The sequence below is a fragment of the Saccostrea cucullata genome, unplaced genomic scaffold, assembly GCF_032062105.1.
Source record: "Saccostrea cucullata isolate Sc308-1 unplaced genomic scaffold, CSIRO_AGI_Scuc_v1 ctg264, whole genome shotgun sequence".
Taxonomy (NCBI): domain Eukaryota; kingdom Metazoa; phylum Mollusca; class Bivalvia; order Ostreida; family Ostreidae; genus Saccostrea; species Saccostrea cuccullata.
Window position 1 is genome coordinate 25,410 of NW_026932935.1, and position 7,318 is coordinate 32,727.

The window sequence follows — 7,318 nt, forward strand, 5'->3', positions numbered from 1 at the left end:
ATAAAATCTAGATCGATGTCTTTCTCTTCAATGTTGTCTACAATTCCACATCAATTCTTAATTTCAATACTTTTCTAATCTAGTCTGTCAAGAAAAAAAAATTAGTCACATTTCCAACCTTTTATATCTTTTTCTTTTTGATCGCTATTACAAATATGAGGTACATATACGTAAAATGACCCATAACGTCACCAACTTAGGCCTAATCAGGAAGGAAAACACTAGGAAAAAACAAGTTACTGGTATAACTTTCTTCTTAAGGATATCCGATCATCAGCTAGGAAGGAAAACCCTGTAATTCATAATTTGATATAAAAAGTCTCAAAAAGAAGAAATCTTTTCATGCAACGATTTTCATTTAAGCCTTTCAATGTGATTCAACGTTCTTTGAAGTTTTTACAAACTACATTTTAAAAAGTTGTTATTTATGATTCCCTATAAATCAAACAAACAAAATGGATGTTATTTTGCTTGTTTAATATGGTGCTTCTGGCCGCGGTAATCAATTTTTTCTGGGGTTACCACAGGGCTGCCCCACAATCAACAATCAGTACAAGAAATGTGACGACCCAAATCGGGCGGATCTTGCACTGGATAGGTCACAAGTGCATGAACGTCACCAATGCAATAATCAATCAAATTCAATCAATCAATTAGTAATCAATCAGTCAATCAATCAAATCAAATATCAATCAAGTCAATTACTTGTCAATCAATCAATCATTAATAAATCAATCAATTCAAATATCAATCAAGTCAATAAACAATGGAATGAGCGTAAGAATGTGTGTTGCACTCGTCCAATTGCGTTGAGGTGCGACGGAATATGCCACTTGCAAGGACCATGACTACTCGTGTCTACTACGAGTAATAATGGAACTTCAACCGCCACCAATGGGGTGCCAAGAACCATGGGACGGCGGCAATACCTCAACGCAATTGGTCACCGTCGACCAGGGCCTGCTCATTCACCAATACAAATTTACAAAATAATTGATTACAGACGTTTTACAAATGGAGTCAAGGACTTCTTCGTATAAAACAACTTCTATTTACGCTAACATTGTTGATACTTACCGGCACTGTATTTTTCCATTGGTTACCTGTATAAATTACCTAAAAGGCTGTTACCTCTTTTCATGGCTTTTTTAAAATCTTTAAAACACCTCTTACCAATTTTCCTTGCGTGACAAAGTAATATAGCACTTGGGAAAAAAATAACTATCTTTGCCAAAAGACAGTTTGTTCTATTTGATCTTAATGGGCATGTATAAAACATGTGCCAAATCAATTACCGAAATTGGAAAATCCGATCCAATAAAAAATGGCATAATATAAACATTTAAGTGTTAAATTATTTTCGAAAAATAACAGGGATTTAATACACCCCCAGACTCAACATCAAACTGTTGATTTATTGCATAACACAATATAAATACTGTAAATTAAATTTTTCTTTAGAACTTTCACAATTTATGAACCAATGAATCAATTGTAATGTATGAAAAAAATAAGAATACCAGTAAGGCAATTATGTGTAAACAGATGGTAATAAGTTGTATTAATGTATAAACGATATGCTTTTGAAAGTCAGCAGTTCTCAACATTATAATAACCTCGTCTTCCCCTGTTGCATTCTGATGGGAAATGTGTAGTAATTTGCTTCTCCGTAATAAGTAGCGATATTTAAATTATATAGAACAAAAAAAGACAAAAATATTTTATAAACTATTCAATACTGTCTACACCTGCCCGCAATTTCCGTCAAAAAGGGGTTGAACCAAACGTCCCACTCAACCTCTCATATAAATCTTTGATTTAAGGTACTGTATATATTGCATCTTGTCAAAAGTGCAATTTAACTCAGTTAAAACAAAAAAGAGAATTACGAGTATTTAAAAAAAGGCCTTGAAGAGAGTAGTTTTATCTCAGAAAAACGGTTCTAGTAATTTACATCAAGCTTAGACCCTTAACATTAAACATTTAATTGGTAATTAAGGAATTTTAAATTTTTAAACGGATCTGGTTTAAATTAAAAAAAAAATAACCACAAAAAACTAATCTGGTATAAAAGTTGTTTTCAATTGTCATACTTTTCTGATCAAAATTTGTCCGTCTTTCTATCGTCGTTTTAATAAACTTTTTGCATTTTTATCTTCTTAAAACAACCACTGCAACTGTTAACCAAACTTGCCACAAATTTTGTATCCTTGGTGAATCCTTTTTGACTATAAAATGCTTTTGTGCAGAATGAAGGGCCACGGACTTATTCAAGGGGAGATAATTAAGAAATAGTGAAAAATTTAGGTATGTTCTATAAAAATCTTCTTTCAAGAACCACTGTGCCAGGAAACTTTGAAACTTACCAGGGAAGCATCCTGAGCAAGGTAGTTTAGAAACAAGTTTGTTCAATTTTAATTTCCTTTTTAAAGGGCCACAATGAAGCCGATCAAAGTTTTACATAGAAATATATAGGGAAATTCTTTAAAAATTATCTTCTCAAAAATAGCAAAGGCATGAATGATCATATTTATTTTACTCCTTAGGTAGTGTAGCCAAAATTCAAGTTTGTTCAAATGCATGACCCCTTTGGGGTAGGGCAGAGCCACAACATGGAATCCAAGAAATACATAGAAATATTTCTTTAGAAATGCTTTTTTCAGTCAGAATGGCAAAGCCATGATTAGATAATCATATTTATCTGGAAGCATTCTTTTTGTTAGAGGGAAAATCAGTTCATATAAACCTAAGACCTTTTATTTTTTGGTAAAATATTCTCCGTGTATGGCTTTATGCATTTTATTAAAATGTTTCAATAGACCAGCAAACAAATGAAACGATACCGAACTGTAAATGACTCGTAATAGCTGCAGTAATGTAGCCCTCTCCCTTTGGGGGGGGGGGGGGGGCTACAATTAGGATCTCCGTAATGGTGCAAAGAGGGAGCGATGCATTCCCGCACGGATTTCGGCTGAAATTGTCAGTAAACAGCTATTTTATTTATACGTCTTACCTGGACTTCCAAAATGTAGTTATCCAAGACATAAATCGATCCAAAAATATACAGAAAATCCATATATCCGTATTTTTCGTGGATGTCAACATCACAACTTAAATTTATCCGCCACGTTTACTAACCATAGGGAGCGGATTTCTTTGGAATTACCTTATTTTAAGCCTAAATATTGCTGTTCACGTAAAAATGACACATGGAATGATTTTACTTATCAATGTTTAGTGTTACTATTCATCACAATTATTTATAAACATTGACATTTGCTTTACTGAGTTATTCTAAATTTCAATTGCAAGTCTCAGTACGTCACGTGTGAACTGTCATGGCTGCTGAGTGAGGCAACAAGTAAATACACAGATTTTTTTTTACATGGTTTTCATGTTTAACGAGCTATGATGTTGACAGTGAATAAAAATTTCGTCTTATTTGAAGTAAGTTGAATGTAAAAACAATTTATTCTGCCTGCAGTCGCCCGTATTTAAAAAAATATTTTTGCACCATTATGGAGATGCTGTGGAATTGCAGCCCTCTCCAGAAAATATCAGATTTAAAAAAATCGGAGGGGACCACACTATTACAGCTAGACTCATAACAATGATGAAATTAACCAACATCCTTTCAGAACATTCAGTGCTTTGATTACTGCAGAAGTGAAAGAGTCGCAGTTCTCGTGAATGTTCAATAGTCAATGCCATTTAACATGTTTAAAGGCTATTAAATTTTGGCAGAATGTGTAATTGCCTTTTTCATGCTTCATAACATTTTTTGAAAACAAAACTGAAAACAGATTAGTATGTCTGACTTAAAATAATTACTTACAATAAACCATCCTTTGACTCCCCTATGTTAAATCACATCATACCATATTGTGTAAATTCAATCAATACAGACGACGTTTGATCTTAACAAACATCTCGGACCAAATCCAAAGTAAAATTACACCATCGGCACGTCTAATTTGGCTTGAAATTAAAAACCCTAATAAAACATTGCAACAAATCAACTTCATAAAATTTTCCATGACCTTACAGCTTTATCGGCAGAAGGATAAAACATTACGCTCAATGACCAGCAACTTAATATTCACTTGTATTGTGAAATTCATACTCTAAGCATAAAGTCAGAATGGACAGTATAAACATTCCTCGTGCATGACAATTAACAAACAGCGACAAAATCTATTTTTGATAAAGTATTGATGGGTATTCAGAAAATAGGGGGGGGTATTCAGCAACATTAACACAAAAATTTGATATTTTATGATATATAAGAGAAAAAACATTTATGAGGAAATATGCGGGGGTGACCTGGGGGCTGCAATGACTTTACTATATTCCACGTAAGTTATAGTACTATGTACATGTGCCTAAGTCTCAAACATTTGTTAATTTCGAATTCTCTGAATCAATTTCAATACGCAAAATGGAAAACACTTGCATTTAGCTTTCACACTTTGAACTTTTTGTTATTAAAAAAAAAATATATGGAAAAAATAAAACTTGTAAATTATTTACAGTGTCTTATAGGTCTTAAAGTCCAGGTGTTTGTATAAATTTGATTTTTAAATGCATTTCACAATTTATTAGCCAGCAAAACAAGGCGAATACACGAGATTTAAATACATAACAACCAAACAATTATGATTAACACATCAAATTCATAAACCAATAAAACTTCAAATGTATGTAATTTAATTTACCCGTTTTTGAGATGATGATGATATATTTGAAGAAAAGTTACGCTAAATTTTGACATCGGCTTTAATGTACAACATAAGATTACCTTTGTCTAATATACATATACTACAATTTCCCCCGAGTTTGAAATCCTTATTGATATACAACATAAGACCCCTTTTGTTCCCATTATCTTCAGCAATTTTTATTCATGATAACTTTCTTTCTGCAAACCATAACTTTTACTTTGTTTTCTGATTGACTTTTACCAGTTTACCTTATATTGTACATTAAAATTATTTCAGATGTCATTTGGTATTGTATTTAATTAGTCCTAAGATATTACATATAATCACATCAGAATTCAGACTGAAAATTAATAAAACATGTACGAAGTTTAAGTATAATAGAATTCACTTTGTATTAATCCACTTAATTCGTAGTCGTACAGACTTGTACAGTCGTTTGCAGAGAATTAAACGGGAAACAACGTAACGTTGCCTTTGTGACTTAACTAACGTACATCAAATGTGCACAAAACAACCCTCGAATTGTCGAAATTTGTACATCAGTATTGATGACAAAAGCAAACCCGCGACCTACCTTAAACAACTTGAACCTCCCCAATAGCGAACCGGGGATTGTTTACGTTTTACTCCTAAAAATAATTACTTACATTTATATCCCTTTATTTCCCTATGTGGTCTGTGTAACACTTAACAATTCAAATTTCTAAAATGATTTCGATTTTTAGAATGTTAATATATTAGCTCAAATTTCTAACTTTCAAAAACTCAATCTGATTTGGTATATTAAAATTTAATATTTTAGTTTAAAAATCTAAAAGTTCAAATTTCCAAACAGGTTTTAGAATTTTAAGTTTTTAGATTTTTACTTTAGATATTCAACATTCAAATTTCCAAAAACAAATTTTGTATTTTAAACTTTTAAGTTTTTAATCTACCGTTTGTTTAGAAAGTTTACGCTTAATAATCTAAAGTTCAGTACAGTTTTACGACTTTTGATATTTCAAAATTTACTTCAAACTTCTACTAAATTTCAACTTTCAAAACGTTTTAGAGTCTTAGAAAGTTAGAATTTGATTCAAATATTCAAATTTCAAATTACCAAAACACTTGGAGTTTTTAGATATTTACCTCAAATATCCAAAATATCAAGTTCCAGACCTGGTTTGAATTTTGAAACTATTACAGAAATACTTTTGGTTAAGCAAAATATATTTTAGATAGTTAGAATATTGAAATGATATTCAAAATTCAAATCGGGTTTGGAAATTTGATATTTTGTATATTTAAAGTAATATTCTAAAACTCAAAGTGTTAAGGTTATTTGAAATTAGAACATTTGAATAGAATTCCAAACTTCTATAAATCTAACACGTTTCAAAGTTGGATTTTAGATGTTTGAAGCTAATTTTAAATAATCAAAAGTCGAAAAATATTAATGTACTATAGATTGTTAATTGTTAACTTTCTGAACAAACGGTAGACTAAAAAGTCAAAAGTTTAAAATATAAAAAATCGTTTTTGGAAATTTGAATTTTGAACATTTAGGGTAAAAATCTAAAATATCAAAATTTTAAAACCTGTTTGGAAATTTGAAAATTTAGATTTTTGAACTAAAATATTAATTTTCAATATACCTAATCAGTTTGAGTTTTTGAAAGTTAGATATTTGAATTAATATATTAACATTATAAAACCCTAAATTATTTCAGAAATTTGAATTGTTAAGTGTTACACGGACCCTATGTTAAATCACATTATACCATATTGTGTAAATTCAATCAATACAAATACAGACGACGTTTGATCTTAACAAATATCTCGGACCAAATCCAAAGTAAAATTATACCATCGGCACTCTAATTTGGCTTGAAATTAAAAACCGTAATAAAACATTGCAACAATTCAACTTCATAAAACTTTCCATGCCTTACCGTTTTATCGATTCATCGAGAAAAAGGAAGACGGAAATGGACCTAACTTATCCAGAATGATAGGTTGTGCATAATTGCAGCCCGGAGGAAAGGGCTGCTCAAGTATACATATAAGTTTAAGTGTTGGCGTATGGGGATTGGGCTGGGAGTAGTTTTTTAGAATTAAAGGTTTTCTAAACATTGAAAAGATTGTTAATCAGAGTGTTCTTTCCCATCATAAATTACGAGATACATAATATATTTACTTCCATAAAGTGAATCTGTAAAAATATATATGTTTTTCATATTTAATATATAAAGTTGCTTATCATTTATATAGAAAATTTACAGGTCCCTTTTTTTAGAACATCGAATTTTACTTCTCGGATAAAAACGTACTCTGCACAGTTCGTGTTTTATATTCTAAAATTGAAAATAAATACATTTTTAAATATAGGTAATGCGTGTGTCTAAATTCAATTTATATTTTATGCATCCAACATTAACTTGAGGATTTGATCAAGTTTTAAATGGTATCGTTTTTGATTGATTTTTATCCGACTACAAGTTTTCAATATATTCGCGACTATCGTCTCCATCAATTAGACGCATACCTTTTCTATGGAATCCGGATAGGGCCATGCAGTTCACTATCGCACCATCGAGTATCGACTGATAGGTCGATGG